Source organism: Arvicanthis niloticus, chromosome 1, assembly GCF_011762505.2.
Source record: "Arvicanthis niloticus isolate mArvNil1 chromosome 1, mArvNil1.pat.X, whole genome shotgun sequence".
Classification (NCBI taxonomy): domain Eukaryota; kingdom Metazoa; phylum Chordata; class Mammalia; order Rodentia; family Muridae; genus Arvicanthis; species Arvicanthis niloticus.
This window is the reverse complement of record NC_047658.1, coordinates 159,808,687-159,832,251: the sequence shown is the minus strand read 5'-3', so window position 1 is coordinate 159,832,251 and position 23,565 is coordinate 159,808,687. Positions and strand designations below refer to the sequence as shown.

General features: G+C 46.4%; 1 protein-coding gene and 1 pseudogene across 3 annotated transcripts in view; both read right to left on the bottom strand.

Moving 5' to 3' along the window:
- Positions 1–23,565, bottom strand: part of Rbm20 (RNA binding motif protein 20) — a 187,801-nt gene that overhangs the window by 86,526 nt on the left and 77,710 nt on the right. The gene's annotated exons all lie outside the window — the stretch shown is intronic.
- Positions 19,822–23,565, bottom strand: part of LOC117706540 (large ribosomal subunit protein uL6 pseudogene) — a 76,341-nt pseudogene continuing 72,597 nt past the window's right edge.

Here is a 23,565-nt window from a genome sequence, read left to right as displayed (position 1 = left end):
GAGGAACATGTTAAAGGCTGTTCATATTTTTCAGCTTTAACTTGCATTGTAGCTGAGAACTTCTCACACTCTTTTGGTCTTGGTTGGCAAAACATAGCAGTCTCCTGTTAGTGGATCAATCTCAGGAAATGCCTTCTGACCTCAGAACAACTAGTTCCCTGCTCCCCATTGTGTGCTCTCTGATGGAAAACAAAGTTGACCCCACTTTCTCCGACACTCACAAGGGAACATTTCATTTCTCTGCCTCAGACACTGCACACCATTGAAAATGTTCAGAGCGGCGTGTTAGTAGGTCAGGTGGGAAACCGTGAGCACCTGAGATTACAGCCTAAAGAGTTTAAATACAGAAAGGGAAAATGAGTGCTGCCTCACGTGCAAAAGTTGCTTTTCTTGGTGCATTTAAGAACCAACAAGGAAAATACAGTCCTGTGTAGAGAAGAGGAGGGAGGCCATCAGCCGTGTGTTGAGGGAGGTAAATATGATGAAAGCACACTTTGCACACGTATGAAAATATAATGAAGCCTATTATTTAGAACAATTACACACACCAATGAGGGTTGGTTAAAGGTAAAGATAATATCCTTCCTCTGCCCTTCCACCCGTCACTTGTAAGGGCTTCAGGCGAGCCCCTGACCCCTGACCGTGGGCTCCTAGGAGTGAGTTGTCCTAGCTACAGACAGGAATAAAAGTGCTTTCCTACAAAGCTTCCCAGGATGAAAGGCAGAGGACTGAAGGATGGAACAGAAAGAGCTGTGTCCAGGAGGGAAGGTGAGTGTCCCCCACGCACCTGCTCACCCCAGGCCCAGGAGGAAAGGGTGAGTGTCCCCACGCACCTGCTCACCCTAGGTGCCAGTTTCTGCACTGTGGTGGCCCAGGGGGGAAACCAGTGTTGGGATCCAAAGCAGCCTGAGGAAGCCAGGGCCACTGACAGACCAACAACAGGGGAAAAGGGTGTTTTGTATGAATTATTTTTTTTCTTCTCAACTGATACTCAACTCTCTTCTCCCTGGTGACGCACAGCCAATCAGAGGCCATTTTCAAGATGTCTCATTTTCTATTCAAAAAATAAATACAGATGCTCAAGAACTTTCCATAATAGTGCCAAGGGGACTTGTCCCTAACATTCCGCTTCCTAATGGCTCTTATATAGAGTGTCCTCCGCCGCCCATGACATCACCTTCTGTGGTTTTTAGTTACCTCTGACCAACTCTTGTGTTAGTTTCTATTTAAGGTGATAATATACCCTAACTAGAAGTTTATTTCTCTCACAGGTCACAGGACAGCCCCTTGGGATAACAGAAGGCAGAGGGAGTTTGAAGCAGCCGGACATGTTGCACCCACAGCCAAGAAACAAAGAGATGAATGCATGCTGGTGGTAAGGCTACTTTCTTATCTTATGTAGTCCAAGATCTCCCATCCAGAGAATGGCTCCACACACAACTAGGATGGGTTTTCCTCCATCAGTTAACACCATCAGGAAAATTCCCCACAGGCATGCCCAAGAGGTCCGACTCCCAGGTGATTCTAGATTCTTCTAAGTTAATGAATGCTAACTCTCACAACTCTGGTCTGAAAGCATCAAAAGGGAAACTCCAGGAGGAAACAATTTATAAGTTTTGAATTGTGCACCTCTGAGTGGCATGATGAAATGTCCCACTATCCTCCTGTGTCCTGCGCCAATGTGAACAATCCTTTGCACAGCGTATCCACGTGGTATGGACTTCCTGCCTTAGGCACCTAGTAGTCTTGACTGTCAGATCAACTATTGGGTACCACTGTGTGCCTATTTTACTCAGTACTGCCCCAAGACCCAAGACTAAGCTGGCAATTTTAATAGTTTGTTTTACAACTTTTATTTTGTTTCTACTTATTATTGATGTCTTATGTTTTAAGTAGAACTTCATCATAAGTATGTGTACATGTACGTGAGTATGTATGTATAGGAAAATGTACATCATGAGAGCTCAGAATTAACTCGTGATTTTAGGCTAATTTAGGTTTAAATTGCAAACTCAGAATGCAAACTCCTAAGTAACAGGGAATTTCTGTAATCAGATCAGTGAAACCAAGAAATTGTCATTGGCAAAATACAGCCGACTAAACTATAGGTCTCAATCGGGCATCTTCACTCTGTGCACACACTATTGTTCTTTTAAACTTGCACAGGTCGTAAAGAAAGCATGGTGCAGAGTTATTTATACCACTATAATAAAGTCAATAGCTATCAATTCAATGTTCAAGTCATGAGTGAGCCAGGAGTGCTTGCTTTATTACAGGGAATCTTTGTTCCCATCCTAGTGGGATATTTGCAGCAAAATCACATGATCCGCACCCCCATGTGTGTGTGTGTGTGTGTGTGTGTGTGTGTGTGTGTGTGTGTATCTGTCCGGCCTTCTCACTGTGTCTCTGTCTCTTGTCTGTCTGTCTGTCTGTCTGTCTGTCTCTCTCTCTCTCTCTCTCTAAGACATCAGAACCACATTTTTTTTACTTATATCTTATGTACCCACATCCTTGTCGAGTGCCTCAGAGTCAGGAAAAGGGCATCAGGTCCCCGGAACTGTAGTTATGACTAGTCGTGCACATCATGTGGGCGCTGGGAACTGAACCTGGGTCCTCAGCAAGAGCAGCAAGTGTTCTTAACCACTGAGCCATCTTTCTAAACCCTGTTTTTGTTTATTTTGGTTTTTTTGTTTGTTTTAAGGACCAACATTTATTTCTTTTCTAAATGTTATAGTAATAGCCGGGCTGTGGTGGCGCACACCTTTAATCCTAGCACTTAGGAGGCAGAGGCAGGCAGATTTCTGAGTTCAAGGCCAGCCTGGTCTACAGAGTGAGTTCCAGGACAGCCAGGACTACACAGAGAAACCCTGTCTCAAAAAAAATAAAATAAATAAATAAATAAATGCTATAGTAAATATAGGTGGGAAAGAGTAGTTTTAGCAATTAGAAGAAAAAGTAAAACTCTGGGGTTTGGCCATTATAAGTTATTTACAACGTGAGGAGAATTAGTTATTTCAGGTCACAGACCTCCCTGCTATCCCAGGCCTAATACTTGCTTACCGAGTTGAAAAAGAGACATGTTTGACTTGTAAGCTGGAGGTCTGAGCTGGAGTGTGACATTTTTCCCATCTCCAGCCCAGGAGCCACCAGGTACAATGGGAGAGAGCTTTACAGGTAAGCCGGACACTCAGAGTTTGGGAGTGTAACCTCCCCTTCTTCTGGCTCAGGGTGCAAGATTATAAAAACCAATTCAAAATGAATTTGAAGAAGAACCAGCAATCACTTTGTGCAGGAGGGGCTGCAGCATTTCATCACTAACCTAGGGAAGCCGAAGGGAGCCATCTTCAGCTGGCCTTAAGGGGAAGACCACATGGCTAATGGGAGAATCACAAGAGGGAGGAGAGAGGCAGTGTGGCTGAGGGAGAGCGACAAGCCTCTTCCTCTCTGGATACAGGAAGGCAGCCAGGTAGTGGCCCAGGACTTAATGGTTTTCAGGGTGTTTTAGAGTGGAATTTGGTGCTGTTCTTGAATGACGCAAGGCACACTGAACAATACCACCATCTGGTGGTCAAACCAAAAATTAAGTAAAACCGAGGCTATTCTCCATTTGACCACCAGAATTGAGTCACTATTTAAATCTACGGCAGGAGCAGGTACTTACCTGTACTGAATGCTGCACTGGAGAATGTTTATAATGAGAGTAATGGCTGCCTGGTAGATTAAATATAACTGTAAATGCTTCAAAGCTCTTCCCATAAAGAGGGGAATCTACGTTTCCCAGCTTTGATCTGGACCTGCATCCCAGTTGGGTTTTGAAAAGGAAAACACAGAGGTAAAGCTGTCTAACGCCTACATCTTTAGGTCAGGCTGCTTCATACAATGCTGCCTTGGAACAAGCCGAGGCTAGCCTCTGAGAATAAATGGTAAGAGAGACAGGTTTCCCTTTGGTCTTAGCTGCTTCTGAGACTGTAGACACGAGCCAACATCAGCAGAGCCCCCCCACCCCCACCCCAATATGGCAATAGTGTGCCTATTCAAGATTATGTGAACCTACTCAAGCTGAAACCTATGGAATCAGGAGAAATAATATATATTTTTTAAACCACTGAGTTGTGGGATAACTCAGAATGCAGCAGCCAGGAGCTGATACACACCCTCCGATTTAAGAAGAAAAGCCTGCATGCTGGATTATATTTACATGCTTAAGACTTATTATCACTGTGTACAGCAAGGCGTAATAAGCTTCATCCCATGGTGACTCTTCGCTGGTGTGGCATGGCCTTGGTGAGAACAGAATGACATGGTTCCTGCCCCTGGGACAGGACCAGTGGGCATTGGTCTCATCGAGTGTTCATGACTACTATGGGCATAGGGCTTGTTCCTCCTTCAAGGACTGTTCTCCCTATTAACATTAATGACTCTATGATAATCAAAGACAGCATGAATCTGGAATGTGAAGGTGTGGCTAATGTCTCAGCAAAAATGGTAAATGCTGGGACCTTCAGGACAGCCCTTAAGGCTGAGGAAAAGAACTCTAAAACATGGGTTCAAAATTATATAATTTCTCAACTATGCAAAAAGACAAGGATGCAGTATGAACTATGAGAGGGCTTCACGGATCTAACAGAACAAAAGCGGCTGCACTGTGAGCCAACTTATCAAAACGATACAAAACTGGCAGATATGAATGCAGGCAGATTCTGAGTTCAAGGTCAGCCTGGGACCGAGCTAACTTAGGTCCTGGTGTGGTAGAAATAGTAATCTCAGGACAGGGTCCCACCCAGCTAGCTTATTGTCTTTGCTTAACAGAGGCAGGAAGATCTCTGAATTCTTTTGTAATGTTAAAAGAAAATGTGTGCTTACTGTTTCCTAAGAATTAAGGGGCTGGGGTCACCAAGTTGCTGATTCATAGGATAATCAAAAGGGAACCTCAAGTAAATGACTGGATTAATACACAAAATAAAAGACTGTGAGAGATGAGCTATGCACATAATTTTAAGAATAACAAGAGAGGACTGGGCAATGGTGGCCATGCCTTTAATCCCAGCACTTGGGAGGCAGAGGCAGGCGGATTCCTGAGTTCAAGGCCAGCCTGGTCTACAGAGTGAGTTCCAGGACAGCCAGGGCTACACAGAGAAACCCTGTCTCAAAAAACCAATATAAAAAAACCAACAACAACAACAAGAGAGAACAGCAAGAGAGAACTGCTTGGAGAACTGTATCCAGCAGAACACAGAGAGAGAGCTGACTAGAGATCTCCAGAGAAAGGAGATCAGAGAGAAAGAGCAGAACAGAGAGAAAGCAGGCTGGAAAGCTGTCTCCAGCAGAGCCTAGGCCACCAGCTTCAACCCCCGATTTGACTTCCTGTTGTTTGTTTCAAGGCTCCCAGACACCCCTTCCTCAGAACTCCTCAAGGCTTCGCAACTCTTGGCTACTTCATAAACACTGACAGTAGTAAGCTCTGACTTTGCTATTCAGATCCATCCATCCATCCGTCCGTCCATCCGTCCGTCCATCCATCCATCAAACACTGAGCATGTTGAAAGCTGCTAGAGCATGCACTGAATGTTTGACACTGAATTGATTGTGCTGACCCTTGGGACAGTCCTGGCAGTTGGAGGTACCAGAGGCGCATCCATCGTAACAACAAAGTGGGTAAAAGTTACAATACAGAAGTGACTACCCTGGGGGATTTAATCCAGGGAATGCATTATACAAGTGAGGAAGCAGACAGACAAGAGCCCTATACCCTGCTTAGTCACTGGCAGAGATGCAACCACAAGAAAGGGGAAACATTTCCCTTGTCATAGCCCAGTCACTTCCTAGGGTCTAGCTCTGGCTAAACCCAGCAGCAGCCCTGGATGTGCACTATAGGAAAGGAAGAGCAGAGCTTATTGGATGTGTAGATGACAATACTCCATCCAAACATCCCTCCTCATCCCCACTCCCAGGGCAGAAGAATTCTTCATCCTGGGGCAATTCTAGCTTGCTGTGAACATCAAGGATTATCTCAGCACAGAAAGCAGGACTCCTTTTATGTCCTGCCCAGGGGAGCAGCATCTCAACAAACATCTGGCTATGCTGGGGCAAAGAACAGAGCATCTGCCTGTGGAAGCTATGATCTCATGCAGAGGTGAGACCACAGAGGACTCAGTCCTCCATCCACAGTATTGAAGGTGCTAGGCTGAGGCTGGTCCTGCATTCTGTGACAACTGGTAAAGGATAGTGAGTATCTCACTCACTATGAGACATGGCCACCATGCAGGATGATTGACAGGACCCACAAGGGTTTCAGCTTCGAATCTTGGCTTTGCCGCATGCTGTCCACAATCTCAGGTTGCTCTAGCCGGTGTCCTTTGTTGTCCCACAGGGAAAGGTGGGTGATGACCTCTCATTCACAAGACTGCTGTGTGGATCAAGTGATATCGCTCCTTGAGCTCCTGCTGGGTACAGGCCAGTGTTTGCCGATGTGTGGCTTCTGGACTAGCACCATTAATACCACCTGGATTGGTTAAAGCTGAAGCCTTTGCGCTGGACTCCAAAGTTAGCAAGTCAGAAACTGGGTGAGCCCAGCCACCTCCCTCTGAGCAGCTCTTTGGATGCCAGCTGAGCTGAAGCTGAGAACCGCTGATCTAGATAGGCCATACCGTCAATAAATAGTTTCTGCTATCACTATTTTTACAGAGTCAAGGAAACAGAGTTGGAAAAGAAAATTTTTCACAATCGCCAATGTGGCTAAAAGCCGCTGGAGATGAGCTGGAGTGTCAGGCAGCCCAAAGCTTTATATTTTAGCACCAGGGCTGGAGAGATGGCTCAGCAGTTAAGAGCACCGACTGCTCTTACAGAGGTCCTGAGTTCAATTCCCAGCAACCACATGGTGGCTCACAACCTTCTGTAATGGGATCTGATGTCCTCTTCTGGTGTGTCTGAAGACAGATACAGTGTACTCATATAAATAAATCTTTTAAAAAAAATATTTTAGCACCAATGGTAAGTTCCAGATAGTTCTGTGATGTGGATGGCTGGGAATGGTCTCACTGACCACATAACATCATGCTACCCAGACCCCAGCTGACCTAGACCTGTTTGGGACTGTCAATAATCCTTCTTGCTCAAGAGGAAATGCCCTCACCCCAAGAAATATGAGAATAACTCAAATGGAGTGAGGAGAAAAGAGAGAACTGTTTTCTAGAAAGGGAAAAAAGGAAAGAGATGAACATCCAAACTTGATCAGACAAAAGTGAAAAATGGAGAAGAAAAACTGTCCACCCAGAGATTTTTAAGATAACAAAGTTGAGAAAAGAGAAAATGAGAGCTAAGAATTAGCCTAAAAGGCTCAAAGTATTCATAGAAAGCAAAGGAAATTTCACAGATTCAGGAAAGCAACAGAAGCAGAAGGCAGGGAGGTGAGTCTGTCCTAGAGTATTAGAGTCTGCCCTTTCCTGACGATGTTGGGGTGGGGGTGTCACCTCCCCTGAGAAGCACCCAGATGCTGGTCCCCCAACCCATCAGGAGCTGACTGTTCACACTAATAGAAGCTAGGATCACATGTGCTCAGACAGCTTAGTTGCCACTAGATGGGGGTATTTTGCTGAACTGGGTGGGAGGCACTTTCTGGAGACAGAACCAGAAGACAGAGGCTCACAGTAAGTCACAGTAGGAGTTGCGGGGAATTATGAGGCTGGAGAAGACAGAAAATTCCTTACCAGCCTCAACCCTGGCCTGGCAAACCAAGGTGTCTAGCCCAGGCTGGCCATATGTGTCTGGGAAGCAGGTGAGCTTGAACTGGGGACTGACTGTTCCACACGACCCTCTCTACTATGCTCATCTCTGCTTCTACACACAGAGCCTGGGAGTTGGTTTCTTTTTTGTCAACGCTACCAAAGACACCATACTACTACCCAGGTGACTTGAAGTAGAAAATACACCGCAGAATTATTAAAATAGGGTTACTCTGGGCTGATCATGTAGCTTCAGCTGGCAGACAGCTTGCTCAGCACAGGGTACTTGAAGCCTGGGTTTGCTCTGCATAAAACTGGGTGTGGTGGCACAGTAGAGAGGGGCATGTAGGACAGTCCAAAGTTCAAGGTCACCTGCTTCCCAGCCACATATGGCCAGCCTGGGCTAGACACCCTGCCTCAGATAATAGAAGCCGCAGAGATAAGTCAGCCGGTGAAGTGCTTGGGTCCTCATAAGCACAAGGACCCAAGAGAACCCAGTGTGAAAGTGGGTTCTCTTTCACACACTTGTCATCCCACTTCTGGTGATGGAGACAAGAGATGTGGGGGACTCACTGCCCAACCAGGTCTACCTCATCCATGAGCTCCAGGCCAGTGAGAGATCCTGCTGCCCCCCACCCCAAAGCAAGCTAGACAGTACCTGAAAATGACAGCCAGTGTTGCACCTGCTCATGTATTCTCTTTCTCTCTCTCTGTCTCTGTCTCTGTCTGTCTCTGTCTCTGTCTGTCTTTCTCTCTCTCACACACACATATACATACACACACACACACACACACACACACACACACACACACACACACTACCACCACCACAACAATAATAAACACAAAGCTATTGAACCACCTGTGGCTGACCACAAAGAAAAATACAGAAGTAAGCCTACTAGAAGGCCAGGTCCATCCTTAAGAGCAGGAGCCACATGTCCACATTGCTGAGGTTCCAGAGACTTCAAAAACATCCCGGTTCTCTGTCTTCTCTTAGAGCATGGCTAGGTTTGCATGTGAGTGACCTGGGGATGAGCCTTCAGGTCCAGCTGCTGAACTTAGCTTAGGGTAAAACTTCCAGCCCCTGATCTGTGGTGAATAATACAGGAGACTTCTCATCTGGGGACATGGGAAGGGAAAGTCAGGGGGAGTCAGCCAGTAGAGCCCAGCTGGCGATGGCTAGCACACTAAAACAGAAAAGGACTCTAGGGTTCCTCAAGAGCATCTAATCGGCAACAGGGGCTGGAACAGAAGTTGGCGAGTGCTCATGCATCGGCAGAGGAGGTGGAAGTGAGGAAGAGGAAGGAATCCGAGGTGACTCAGGGGTCTCTGGTTTCTGGTTGATAGTGGATGAGGAACAAAGAGAGGTCCCAGGAACACAGCAAGCCCTAATGGAGACATGTGCAAACCTTGGTGGCAGGAGACACAATAGAGAAACAGCAGCAGACCTCAGGATTCCCACTCAGGGGACCAGCAGAGCCAGAGAGACCTGCATTTCCTAACCATCTGCACCGTGTGCTCTGTGGATGGCCTCTTCTCTCACCCTGTCCACACTGACGTATCTTGAAGCCTACAGTTACCATGCTTCTGGGTGCTCTTCCTCAGAAAGAAGTGGCACAGATCCCTGATGCAAACTGACATCAAAGGTAAGAGCAAAGACTGTGCTGACAGAGGCAGGAGATGGCTGGAAACACAAGGCCAACTAGAGACGCGTTGGGAGGCTCTGAGGGAGGCTCAGCCTAACAGACGGGGCGGGATAGCATCCTGAATGGACAGAGAGACCCAGAATGCCAACAGAATCAACAAGAAAAGTCACCTGCAGACATTAAGGTGGTAAAGGAGCTGGATCTTTGGTAGCAGCAGCTACCCCAAGGAGAAGCACCCAAGAGTAGGGAGCTCTAATGGTGTTCCTTTCCAGCTACATCTAACAGACTTCTGCAACCTTTCTCCAGGTCACACGAGTTAACACGGCTGTCTATACACCTGCTGGACTATGCTATGTCCCTTTCCAGTGAAAATGTTTACATATGTTCACAAAAAATGAAGGTGTTATCTGTATGAGTGCACTCCTGAGCAAGGTGATGAAGGAAGGTAAGGAAGGCCTCAGTCACCTGGCCTAGGAGAGTCTTCTCCCAACCAACCTACCAAAGGCCAAGGAGGCTATAAACCTGCTGATTGCATCCTGCTAGGGCTCAAGATAGTACAGACAGGGGGCAGGAACAAGGCTCAGTTCTCGGGCTGATCCACAATTCAGTTCTGCCCAGAAGGCAGCTCCTCCATCCCCCACCCCACCAGGCTCTCACTAGCTCCCTCTTTAGCTGAATCTGGGCCAGGCTTCTCTTCCTGGGTTTCAGTTTACCTGTGAGACCCTCAGACTAAGCCAGTGATAACCCAGAGACCTAGTTGTACCCAGCCAAAGTCTGGGTAATATGAAAATATCTCACCTATGGAAAAACAACAAACAAAACTTAAGTTTTCTCACAACTATACAAGCCTTGAAACCTATACTCCACATTACACCCCAATCTTCCAAGGTCAACGTGACTCTACCCAAGTCATAGCCGTGGACACCAGACCTCTGGAGTGAGACAAAGCTAGGCTTCCTTCCTTGGTTCTGGCCTTGCCTATGAACCAACTTCAGCCCAGCAGCCATCCTGCAACACCAAGCTACCTCAGTGTCCAAAGACATGGGAAGGAAAAGACTACAGGTGAAGCTGGCTATTCCCACCACGGAAGGAAACCCTGGCTGGCAGGTCGATGGGTACAGTTTCCTGTTTGTGTGACACTCCAGACACACTAGGACATGGGGGTAACTTCAAACATGGCCACGGCAGTGACCATCCAAAGCTCAGGCCATGGTCTGAGCGACTTGATCTCAGTGCGTGTTCACGGTCAGTCCTGCGGGTGGGATCATAAAGCCCTATTTCCAAGTCGAAGTTTGTAGTTGGAGCGATTTAAACTCGTCCCTGTCTAGCTGACAAGTGGATGAGACTCGGGCTATGGTTATTTTATCTGACTTTGATAATTACTAGCGGGTAACCTAAAATCTACTTTTCTAAGAGCTGGCCTGGCTACTTCCCCAGAGGTGTACCCCAAATACTGACTGTTTTAACTGTCCATGTGCCCCTAGTCCATCTCCTCTCCTGGTGGTTTTCTCCTCTCCTCTCCCTCTCCCTCTCCCCTTTTGTAACCCCCCAACCAGATAACTTCAAACCCACCCACCTCTAATCCCTCAGTAATTGGCTCTAGCCATTTTTATTTAACCAATAGTTTTAAATTAAGTAACAAGGTTTGCAACAACAAAAGCCGGTAACCGTGAGAATTCACTCTTAGACCCAGACCTTCACCTGTACAGATTTTAGCATTTCAGTGCATAGTAACAGACCCAAGTCATCCAGCAGGAGGCTGGGACAGGCGTTCAAACCTATGCTGATGCCCAAACCTCTTCCCCAGCACATCAGTCTTCAAGCTGAGTTCTATCTTGAAGGTGCTAGAAATTGGGTTCTTGGCTTCCAAAGTCTAAGCTTTTCCTCTTCTGCCAATATGTAAGCACTTTTTCTGTAATGTAAAAATCCCTAAGGGTCAAAAGATCCATAGCTCAACAAAAGACTCCTATTCTGGGAGGCAGTCCTCTGCACATGTAAGTACCCTAGTGTGAGTACAGAATGTCTGTTTAATCATTGCTCAGTCCCATGTCTAGGACAGTGCCAAACATAGCTGACACACAGTGAGTACTGACACACAGTAGGTACTGACACACAGTGAGTACTGACACACAGCGGGTGGTAAGTTAAACGTCTGTGAATCCAACAGCTTCATAGACTATAGAGGATAAAATCCTCATGGCTTCTTAACTTAAACCTGTGCCTAAAGACAAGGCAAGACTACAAGAGACCTGAGCAGCTGTCAAAAGCAGTTATACATGCACACGCACGCGCACACGCGCGCACACACACACACACACACACACACACACACACACACACACGGCCTAACTGAGATGTGTATGTGCTCCAGGCAGCAGGATCTCCCCCACAGCAGGGCAGCTTCATCTCATAAGGTAAGAGTCAAACACCTCCCTCAGGTAGGAATATGAGTGAAGTTTTGCACTAGACTCCTGCTTTAGGTTTTTTTTTTTTTAATATTTATTTATTTATCTACTGCTTATAGGATCAGTAGTTCACTGACAAGTTTTCAAAAGTAGGCTACAACATGAAAGCCAACCTGATGCAAATGAGTGGGGGAAGCTGCTGGAGCAGAGGGGATCACTTCAAAGAACACTGCCAGTTCAAAGACCACTCAAAGCGCTTGTGTAAGCGACAGACTTGAAAGTTACAAGAGAGCTGAGCCCCTGAAGCAACTCTCCACTCCCTTCAGGCCACAGCCTTTGGGAGCTCCTTATCCTAGACCTTATTTATCCCTCTTCTACAAAAGTATTGCATGTGTTTAGTGTGTGTGTGTGTTCATGTGTTATGCAGCATGCACACGGCTTTGTGCATGTATAGAAGTCAGAGAACAACCTTCACAAGTTGGTTCTCTCCTTCTAACACCTAGATTCCGGGGATCAAATCGTGTCATCAGGCTTGGTCGCAATCACCTTCACTCTCAGAGCCATCTTGTCATCCCTCTGCCCCTCTGTTTCCTACAACCCTCATCATCCTTTTGTTAAGGTAAGATTGTCATCCAAGGAAACACAGACCAGCTTTTTTCAAGGACACAGATGAAACTCTTTTATCAAACGCTACTCTATGACACTATAAAATTCAAATAAATCAGGGAGACATTCCAAGTCAGCAAGTTTGTTATGATGAAAAAAATCTCAGAATATCGCCTATAAGAACTTTATCTCCTCATTCAAAGGGGGGAAGGGATGGCTTCTGTTTCTACAAGAAAACAAAACAAAAAAACCAAAAAAAAAAAAAAAGAAAAAGAAAAAAAGAAAAGAAAAAAGGAAGAAAGGCTTCTGGTAAGTGCAGTTTAACAAACATCCCTGAGTGAGTTATATCTAATAAAAAGTCATTTATGATTAAATATGACACCCACACACAGCAGTTAACTCTAGCCACGTGTCACATTTTGTCACTGCTTGCCTTGCTTTGGTGGCAACCATCTCTAAAGGGAGAGCAAAAGAGGCTGATTGAACGGTTCCCAGGCCTTCTCCAGAGTTAGCACATGATGTCAAAGGCGCTGGAAAGTGTTGAGTCACTGAAATGGGAAAATCATGAAAAAGAGCAAGGCCAGTATTCCCGGAGCTAAGCAGAATCTGCAGAAACAATCTCCAGGGATCCTGATGGAAGGAAACACCTTAAACAAGACTTGCCGTGACCATAAACAAGACTCATAACACCACAGGGGTACCCACCCCAGCAAGGACAGCTCTAGTCACAGTAACCACAGACCACTGTGTTTGCCTCCTTTTGTGCCCAGGGATCATTTGTCCTGAGAAGTATCCTCCATGAGACACCTGCCAGGTTAGATGTCAGGGTGCCACATGAACCATCCTGCCAGCCACCACCAGGCTCTGCACTCTGCTTCTTCTCATAATCCTCAACAACACATATTCCACAACAGTGAGTAGAAGATGGACCACTTACTCTTAAATAATGCCAGATGCTCTGGTCTCGTAGGATGGAGAGAGGTCCCAAGAAGACCTTTGTCTTTATGTAAAACCCATTTTCTGAAAGCATGGTCGCATTCACAGTGACAGGTATCACTTTCACACCTTGCAGCCCTCCCCCCCCCCCCCATCTTGCTGTACTTGTAAGGGAGTAATGGGGTTAAGAAGGACATAAGACAGGAAGGGGGCAGAGAGTCTTGACAGAACTGTACTTTCCAATAGGAAATTGCCCTACAAAAATTGATTTTAGCTGTGCATGGTCAAATGTGGCTTTGATCCCATCAAGTAGATCTTTGTGAGCTTGAGGTTACTCCAAATAGTGAGTTCAAGGCTCAGGGCTAAACAGAGAACCCTGTCTCAAAAAGAGAAATGAATTTATTTTGTAAAGAAAATACTGGTAAGAGTAAAGACAGATGTTTCTGAGCATGTTTCTGGTATACTGGTAACTGGGGCATCTCATAACTTCATCCAGACCCTACCTAGCCTGCTGTCTGGGAATGGCCTGAGTTCCCCAAGCCCACCTATGAGGAATTGGCCTTGGTGCTGGGGTTTCTGACAGTTATCACAGTCAATGGTGTGCAGTGAGAGCCTTTGACTTCTAAACTCTGAAGAAAGACTTCTCATCTTAGACTGGCTTTGTCTCTTTAGGTCAAGAAAGAGTCAACTTTGCTTCAGAATGTCTGCCCTTAAGTAACTGCAAGGTCAGACTTCATGGGTTAGCAACTCTATGAAACCTAGCTGGCTTCCACAATGGCCTGAATGTGAAATGACCCTCACAGGCTCATGTGCAGGAATGTTTGGAGCCTGCAGATGGCGCTGTTTTAAGTGAGTCAATAGGGGAAGGTCGTGAGTTTTGCAGGCTGAACCCCACTTCCCAGATGCATTCTACTTCCTACTTATTTTTGCATTGTCACCAGCTGTCCCCTTGTTCTGAAGTATCACCAGCTGTCCCCCTGTCCTGCACTATCAACAGCTGTCCCTTTGTCCTGAAGTATCACCAGCTGTCCACCTGTCCTGCACTGTTACCAGCTGTCCCCCTGTCCTGCACTGTCACCAGCTGTCCCCTTGTCCTGAAGTATCACCAGCAGTCCACCTGTCCTGCAGTATCACCAGTTGTCCCCCTATCCTGTCATCCCTCCCTTACCAAATCACCTGTGAGCCAAAGTAAATCTTCCTTCTCATTAGTAGCCTTTGTCCAGTCTTGTGTCACAGTGATGAGAAAAGTACTGCAAACTCCAGACATAAATACTGGAAATGAACAGGTGGAGGATTCAGGGAATGGTTTCAGAACCTCCCAGTCAATGACACCTGAATGCTTGGGTCAGAGCCGACAGTACCCTTGGAAACCTGGTTTTGTCTCTGCAGAGTAAGGATTGAGGGGCAAGTGACATGCCCTAAATAGAAATAAGTAAGAATAGACTATGGGAAAGAAGTCTGTTATACAAGAATCAGCTCTCATAAGAGAGACGACAGAGCTATGTGTGGAGAGCTACGGCAGGCAGGGATGAGGGTCAGCGTTCACACTTCAGAAGCAGCACGGAAAAGCAAGCGAAAAAGCAGGCCCAACAAACAAAATTGCAGCATAGAAATACTGAAGGCAGGGCTGGAAGGATGGCTCAACAGTTACCAACATCTTCTGCTCTTGCAGAGGACCCAGGTTGGGCTGCCAGCACCCATAACCATCTGCCCATCTGTAACACCAATTCCAGGAAATCTAATGCCTTCTTCTGACCTACACGTGTATACACACACACACACACACACACACACACACACACACAACGTTAAATAAATCCCTTTTAAAAAATCTCATCAAAAGCACCTATAACAGCCCACTGCTGGGTGTTGTCTCACAGGCCTCAGCCTATGGTGCTCTTACATAAATCTTTTCCTTGTCCTAGTTTAATTGGAAAGAGGAGAGAGAAGGGGTAAGGTGGGGGTGGGGGGCAGGACTTGGGGTCAGAGTCCTTTGAAGGGGATGCAACCCCATGTTGTGAGTGGCGGGCAATCCAACCCCAACCCTCTTACAAGTCAGACTTCAAAGGGCTCTGAACTTGTTCAAGGTCACAGAGGTCAACAGTAAGGCTAAACCCAGAAGCAGCACATGCTTTCTCCAAACCTCGGAAGGAGTGCTCACAACAGAAGTAGCTGTGGGATGTCAGGACTTCAACAGCCACAGAAGAGAAGGAGGGCTCTTTGTCAGGGTGAACAGACTGAAATCGGTAGCCTCTGCTCTCACACTTTTCCCTGCAGAGTTGTATCCTGATGTCCTATGCCAATATACAGTCTGCCAGGTAAAAACCTAGGCAACTTTGGCAACCATCAGCTAAGGTCTTTCCTCTATGAAGTGTTTCTACCATGCAATCTGCAAAGATAGTGCCAAAATGGGTAATAATTAAAGAGGTTTGGAGGGGGTTGTTTTGTTTTTGTTTTTGTTTTTGTTTTTGTTTTTGTTTTTGAAGAGAGAGATCTGGAGAGATGGCTCAGCATGAAGAGCACTGGCCGCTCTTCCGATGATCCTGGTTCAATTCCCAGCACTCTCGTGGTAGCTGACAAATGTCTATAACTCCAGTCCCAGGGAATCCAGTGCTATCTTCTGGCCTTCTTGGGCACCAGGCACACATGTGGTACACAGACATACATGAAGATAAAATAATACACCCATGTACATAAAACAGATATGTAAAATAAAATTTTAAAAGGGGTGGCACTGGGGAGATAGCTCAGTGGTTAAGAGCAATTGCTGCTATTGCAGAGGACCTGGGTTTGGTTCTCAGCAACCACATGGTGATTCACATCAGCTTGTGACTCCAGTCCTGGAGGGACACCCTCTTCTGTCCTCTGTGTACACTGAAAACATGTGGCATACACACAGACAAGCAGGAACACCCACATGCCCATGAATATGTTTTTCAAGAGGGTATGCGTGTTAGTCAGGGTTTGTATTCCTGCACAAAACATCATGACCAAGAAGCAAGTTGGGGAGGAAAGGGTTAATTCAGCTTACATGTCCACATCGCTGTTCATCACCAAAGGAAGTCAGGACTGGAACTCAAGCAAGGCCAGGAAGCAGGAGCTGATGCAGAGGCTATGGAGGGATGTTAATTACTTGCTTGCTTTCCCTGGCTCACTCAGCTTGCCTTTTTATAGAACCAAAGACTACCAGCCCAGGGATGGCACCACCCACAATGGGCCCTGCCAGCCTTGATCACTAATTGAGAAAATACCTGACAGCTGGATCTCATGGAGGCATTTCCTCAAGGGAAGCTCCTTTCTCTGCGATAACTCCAGCTTGTGTCAAGTTGACACACAAAACCAGCCAGTGAAGTATGGTATTTGTGTTACTCCAAAAAAGAGGAATCAGAAGAACACCTCTCAGTGCCCCCAACACCCTAGGAGAACACAGATGGACACACTGTCATCCAGGGCATGAGGGTGGTGACTCTACCACACTGAAGATGGCCGGGGATCAACCCCAGAGCCTCTAGTCTGTGAGACACCCACATGGCTTTTATAATTGTGCTGCATACAGTAGCAACTGAGCAGCTGGGCCTGAGGATAGTAACTCAGTGTCTACTCTCAGGGATCACAGCCTTGGGGACATGTCAGACATAATCAGACTGCCAGGTAAATACGAAGCAGTACACCAACGAATGCTTCTGCAGACAGAGTAAACAAGGGATAGGAGCCTCCCATCAGTGGGGGACTCAGAAGTCCTTAGGATTTGATGGGAGTGTTTGAATTTATTGGGAGCAGAGGAGAGGCAGAAATAGCAGAAAAAACTCAGTGCCAGGACCTGAAGTTAGAAAGAGGGAGTCCCTTGCAGGAAGGGTCTTGGAGAGTAACCCGGACAGCTGTGTAAATTGTATAGACAATTACCTGGCAGCTACTTTACAAGCTTTTGTGATATCACAAATATTCTCTCTATATTCAAGATACCTCCTCTTTCTGGTCTTCCTTAATACATAATAAAATGCTGGGGGAGGTTATTGGAGGTGAGTTGTTGCAAGATCATTCCAGTGAGCAGCTGTTATTACTGATAGGATAAGGTGACCCTCGTGGCGCTATGAGTCTGTGCCTCATACACTTCGTTCTGATGATCACCCTACTCGACAGGTGAATGGAGGAAAAAAATCTGCCCCAAGTCACACAGCCTGGATGTGGTGGGGAACCAGATCTGACCGGAGACCATGCCCAGCTATTTCAAGGCTGGCGGGCCACATCAATAGAGTGACACTCAGATCTGCAACTGGCAGAAAGACATCCAGGGCCACACTCTTATCCCTAGTCAGTCCTGAGACTTGGTGACTTAGAAAATGTCCTTCGGCATCACCAGTAAGTTAGGAAGGTGACACCTGTCAGCCCTCCTCATGGTTCACAAGCACATGTGTACCTGACCGGTACACAAGTGAACAGCGTTTTACTTGATCAAAACACATCCTGATATCAGCTTCAAATAGTCAAGAGAACGACACACTCCTAACACAATTTAAGAAAGGAAATACAGAAAACTCACCTTGACCCAGGGGTATAAAACTGAGCATGCTCAGAAGCCCTCTGAAGTCTACCATGCACCAGGCCTAGTCTGAGGTACCCCTCTCCCTATTCAGGAAAGAATTAGTGTCACCCAAAGACAGGCCTGGCCTATGCCCTCTTTAGCCTTAAAAGGTGATCTTTAAGCCTGCTGTACTTGATGGGATGGCCATGAGTTACACAGTACCAGCTTGAACCTGGGAGAGGCTGGAGTATAAGTTCAGCCTCAGGAACACCAACCCTGTGAGCCAGTCCCAGTAAAAACTCCCCAAGGCTCAGCTCCCTTTGCTCTATGTGTGTGGTAACACCTTATATATGTGGTCACACATAGTAGCCAGACATCAACAGTTGATATGATTCCACTAAAATGGCCAGCTGGAAGCTTTTTTGCATAGAACTCTCCGGAATTCTGCCTGGCATCCTTTCCCTTGTCTCTTCTGAAGCTATTCCCTTTCGCTGTAACAGATTGCAACTTTGATGACAATAGTTTCCACAGGGATCTGAAACTCTTACTGGTGAGTTACACACAAGTGAGGCCCTGTGAACTCTTACCTCTCAGTTTGTGTGGGAAGGTGGTCTCGGAACCCCTGACTCTGTAGTCCCTCCTCAATACCACCTGATCCTCATGTAAACCTCACAGACAGTGAGTGGCTGAGAGAACCGTCCCTTGGCCATTACTCGAATCCAGCAAGCGAGATAAAGGGACTTAGATTCCAGACTGCAGCATCAGTGACACTCACCTGGGTATTCGGTGGTCCTACCCCCATCTGCTTGTTCCATCTTAGTTTTCCTCTGAGTAACAGAGGGTGTGTAAAGGACACTGCTCCATGCTGACCAAGGCAGGGGAGGACAGGGAGGCTTTGTGCTTCAGCTGGGAGAAGGTACAGTGGGGCTAGGTGGCATTTTTAGCCCTGATACAGGCCACAGAAGACAGATTCCCCCACAGCAGTTCTGAAACCCAAACCTCAGCTCTTTCTTGGTCAGAGCAGAAGCAGCCATGGAGAGCATGAGGCGGGAATGCAGTGATGCAATGCCTCCTGGGACAGGACATTCCATCAAGAGGCCCCTGGGGAGGGTGCATGGAGGAGGGGCAGAGAGGGAGCAGATAGGGCAGCCAACACACATCTGTCCTTAAAACAGGGTGTCTGTCTGTCTGCACCTGCTAGGATGGGGGGTGGGGCAGGAAGGAGGCTGCACACACAGCAGATTCCGTCAGGGCACAAGGACCAAGCTGTGGCCGTCAATCCTGCCGCCCGTCTCCGGAAACCTGGCACGGCCAATGCCCTCAGCCTCCTACACACTCGCCACCCCAGCGCTGCACCATTCGATTTTCAAGAGCAGATTTAAGGCTGTCCCCTCCCCTGTACCTAGCTCTGTAGACTCTGAACCCCTCAATACAAGGCCAAGCAAAATAGCATGTTTATTTAACATGACAGGTTTGTCTGCCTTGCTTTATATTTTAAAAAAACATTTTTTTAAGATGTATTTATTTATTTTATGTGTGTGAGTACACTGTAGCTGTCTTCAGACACACCAGAAGAGGGCATCGGATCCTGTTACAAATGGTTGTGAGCCACCATGTGGTCGCTGGAAATGGAACTTCAGACTTCTGGAAGAGCAGTCGGTGCTCTTAACTGCTGAGCCATCCCTCCAGCCCCATGTTAAAAACGTTAAAGTCTACTTTTATGCAACCGTTTTTTTTTTTTTTCCTTCATTTTCTCTTAATGTGTAAAAGAAGAAAACTGTGGTCATTGTTTTCGGATGACTTTGTTGCTGTTCTGTTCTTAGAGAGCCTGGATCTAAACAAGGTGTGGCTCCAATGGCACTGAGTAAATAAGAGTCTTTAAATTGGCATCTGATGATTATGTGGATGGTACAGTGTGGTGTTTCTGTGTGAGTATACACTGTGTAACAATTAAGTCTGACCAGTATTCCTTTTTTATTTTTTTCAATATATAAGTCCTTTATTGTCCTCAAAGAGCCCAAATTGTACTTGTGATCAGGATCTTGTTTCTGGAGCTAGGAATCTGAGGCCTCACTCACCAGCCTGCTGCACGGTTCCCTTCTCAGACACATAGATGCCATCCAAAAACTTCCTGATATCTTTGTTTTTAACTGTTGTGGCTTGCTGAATCAGAGCCGCTGAATTTGAAACAAGTCCAATATCATTTCCTTCAAGGATTAATTCATCCTTCTGGGCTTGGGAGACAGAACAAGCAATGCCTGTCTTCATCTGAACCCTGCGGATATATTTTTCACCCATGAAATTTCAGATTTCAACCAAATACCCATTCTCCTGAATGACAACATTGATGGGGAAGTGAGCATACACAGACCCCATCTTGTAACGGAAGCCCAGTGTAACACCCTCGATCATGTTCTGAACATGACTGCAGATGGTTCTGACAGTGGCCAGTTCCCACTGTTACCCCATCATTTGTCAACCTGGAGCCTTTTCCTTTTCTTTCCAAGAAGACTCAGCTCTACACTGATGTGATTGAAGTCCCTCCACAGAGTTCCCCTGGGGCCCTTCACAATGCCTGTGCGCCCCTTCGGAGTGATGTCAACATTTTCTTTTTTTTTTTTTTTTTCCTTTTTTTTGTTTTTTCGAGACAGGGTTTCTCTGTGTAGCCCTGGCTGTCCTGGAACTCACTCTGTAGACCAGGTTGGCCTCGAACTCAGAAATCTGCCCGTCTCTGCCTCCTAAGTGCTGGGATTAAAGGTGTGCGCCACCACCACCCGGCGTCAACATTTTCTGAAACGTCGACAGTCTGATTGCTAAGAATGGTCTTCATTCTCACAGTAGATGGGGCCTGAGCAGTATTTCTAACACTTCGAATATTTATCATCTTTGTGTTGGAAAACATCCAACTCTCATGGTTGCTTTGAAATACACAGTTAATCCTAGTTAAAGGTAGCCACCCTAATACACTCTAGAATATTACAACCTACCTCCTATCTAACTGGATTGTAGGTACCTGTTGTCTACCCACTTCTGTCTCTCTCATGTCTGCTCTAGCCTCTAGTGGCCAAAATTCTGCTCTCGCTTCCTTATGAGATCAGCCTTCCAGCTTCCACCTCTCAAGTGAGCTCATGGCAGACTCATCTTGCTGAGCCTGGCGAGTTCCGCTTAATGTATTGCCCCTCCAAACTTATCTGAACTTTCACAAACAACAGGACTTCATTCTTTTCTATGGCTGGATCAACACCATGTCACAGTGCTCATTAATCAACTAATAGACACCTGGATACTTTTTAAAAAGAGGGTTCTAAACACAGAAATAACTGAGAAACATAATATTCTTTTTTATGATTGTAGGTGTTTTGCCTTCATAAATGTCTGTACAACATGTACATGCAGTGCCCAAGGAGACCAGAAGAGGGCGTCAGATGCCCTAGAACTGGAGCTATAGACCAGTTGTGAGCTATCACGTGGGTGCTGGGGATCAAACCCAGGTCTTCTAAAAGAGCAACAGGTACTTTCAACTGTTGAGCCATCTCTTCAGTCCTGAGAAAGACAACATTCCTAGTAAGGGCTGACTGAGTACATCTGAGGCTTTAAAGACAATAACGTATTGCTATGCCCATAGTTCAGTACCTCTCTTGGCCCTCCTCAGAGAAGCTTCTGCTTGCAGTAGATGGCAATTAACAAACCCACAACTGGTCAACAAAGAATGAGAGACTGAGTGCTCAGCTTTAAATGAGGAGTCTGTGTCACAGCAACTGACCTTAGGGTTGCTGGTAGCCCAACCCACTTACCCTAAGGCTCGGGGACCTTCAAGGAGGAGAGAAGGAAAGAGTCTAAGAGACAGAGACAGCAGTGATTCTGGACAAACAGAGCAGTTGCACAAAGGAACAGTGATTGCAACAATGTATTCATATGAACAGAATGTAGCGTGGATGCAGGGAGGTGAGCAATTCGTTCTCCCCAGGCTGAGCCGCTGTCAGCTTAGATAGCAGCTGGGAGAGGAGAATGAGTTTTCCTTAATGGTGTGGCATCTAGTAGGTCCTCCAAAGAGAGAGACAAAGGATGGAGGGAGGGAGGGAGAGAGAACACAAAGTTGTATGAGAATGAAAAGGGGTGGATCTGGGAGGAGTATGGAAAGGAGTGAATATTATCAAGATATATGAAATTCTCTAAGAATTGATAAAAATATTTTTAAGCCTTCAGGAAATAAGCTCTGGAAACAGTATTATGAATCGATGGGTTGCTGGAAGGTTGATTTTCTGCATGTTCATAAAAACCAAGGAATCGACACTGTGAAATCACATAGGTGCACATTCCAGAGGAATTCTGGGGTACGAATCTAAAACTTTCATCAGCATCCAAAAGAGATTTTTTTTGACCCAAACACTTTAGGGCCACTGACCTGTTTGGACCTGGCAAATTCGTGGTATTGTTGACTGGAAACGCTTTTGTGAATTGCACGGGACCAGAGAGATTAGCCTGCTGGGATGGAAAGGTGGTGACAGTCTCCGAGGTTTCTTGGGAGCAGCTGCTTTGTCAGCAGGAACATTTATCACAGTTCACCCTGCTTGGTGGTCCACATGAGTAGCTCTACCCACAGAGTTTAAGCTTCTTTGGGGCAGACTGGGCCTCATGCTGGAACCCCACACACATGCTAGGCACACCATCAGAGTCTGAGAGGTCACGTTCCCCAGGAAGGGTGCAGCCACACACAGCCTAGGCTGCGGGCGCTGCCTTGGGAAATCTGGTACACTTAGGTGGGTGCCTGACAAATCCTTCTCAGTGATAATGATGATCTCGCCTTCTTTGCTTGCCATTCTCACTCCTCAGATGATTCACACGAAGCAAAAATATCTGCTTTGGCTACAAAGAAAGAATGTACCCTCTGTGAGTCTGGAGGTGCCAGCCTGCTGGCGGGACAACAATGTGACCCAGCACACCCAAGGCCGCAGGGCCACCACTGGGCAGTTTTGAATTGTTCTGGGCTTAGACGCCAACAGTTCCATAGGACAGTGTGCAGTTTGAAGCTCAACCCCTTTCTCTCCACTCCCAACCCTAAAGGGATTCAGTGTGTTAGGAATCCTCCAGAAACAGAACAGATCCACGTGATAGCGCCTCTTCACGATTGTAGACAGTCAGGTAATAAAGGTGGGGCCTCTGTAAGCATCTGCAGCTCCAGCTTCAACCAGGAAGAGGCAATTCCTCCACGAGAGCTTTTTACTTACAGTTTCCAGCCCCTGGCAGCTTCCCCAGGAGCAACTGTACCCTGTTAGAGCAGGTCTGTCCAAGTTAGGCTGGAGAATATCACTAATCTGAAGCCTTAGCCTCAGGGTTTGACCAAGAGAGGGGTGTATTCTTCACAGACATCAGCAAATGGAATTCGCAGGTCTATTTTCCCAGGGATTTGTTGGTAAGAAGTCAGTCTTCCCGGCTTCATCTCCTACTGGGAAACTTTGGTCTAGAAGTGGAAACTTGAATCTCCTTTTCTACAGCAGTTTTGTCGTTCTGGTTTTTTTGGTTTTCTTCTGCTTCTGCTGCTATTTCTTCCTTCTTCCTGTCATCTTCCTCCTCTTCCTTCATCTATTTTGTCTACTTCCTCCTCTTTCTCTTCTTCTTTTCTCTTTTTTTCATTCATGAGTGTGATGCATTTTGGTCATTTTTAATCTCTCCCAACCCATGAATCCTCTCTCATCTTCCTCTCCTTCCAAATCCCTTCTTTTTCC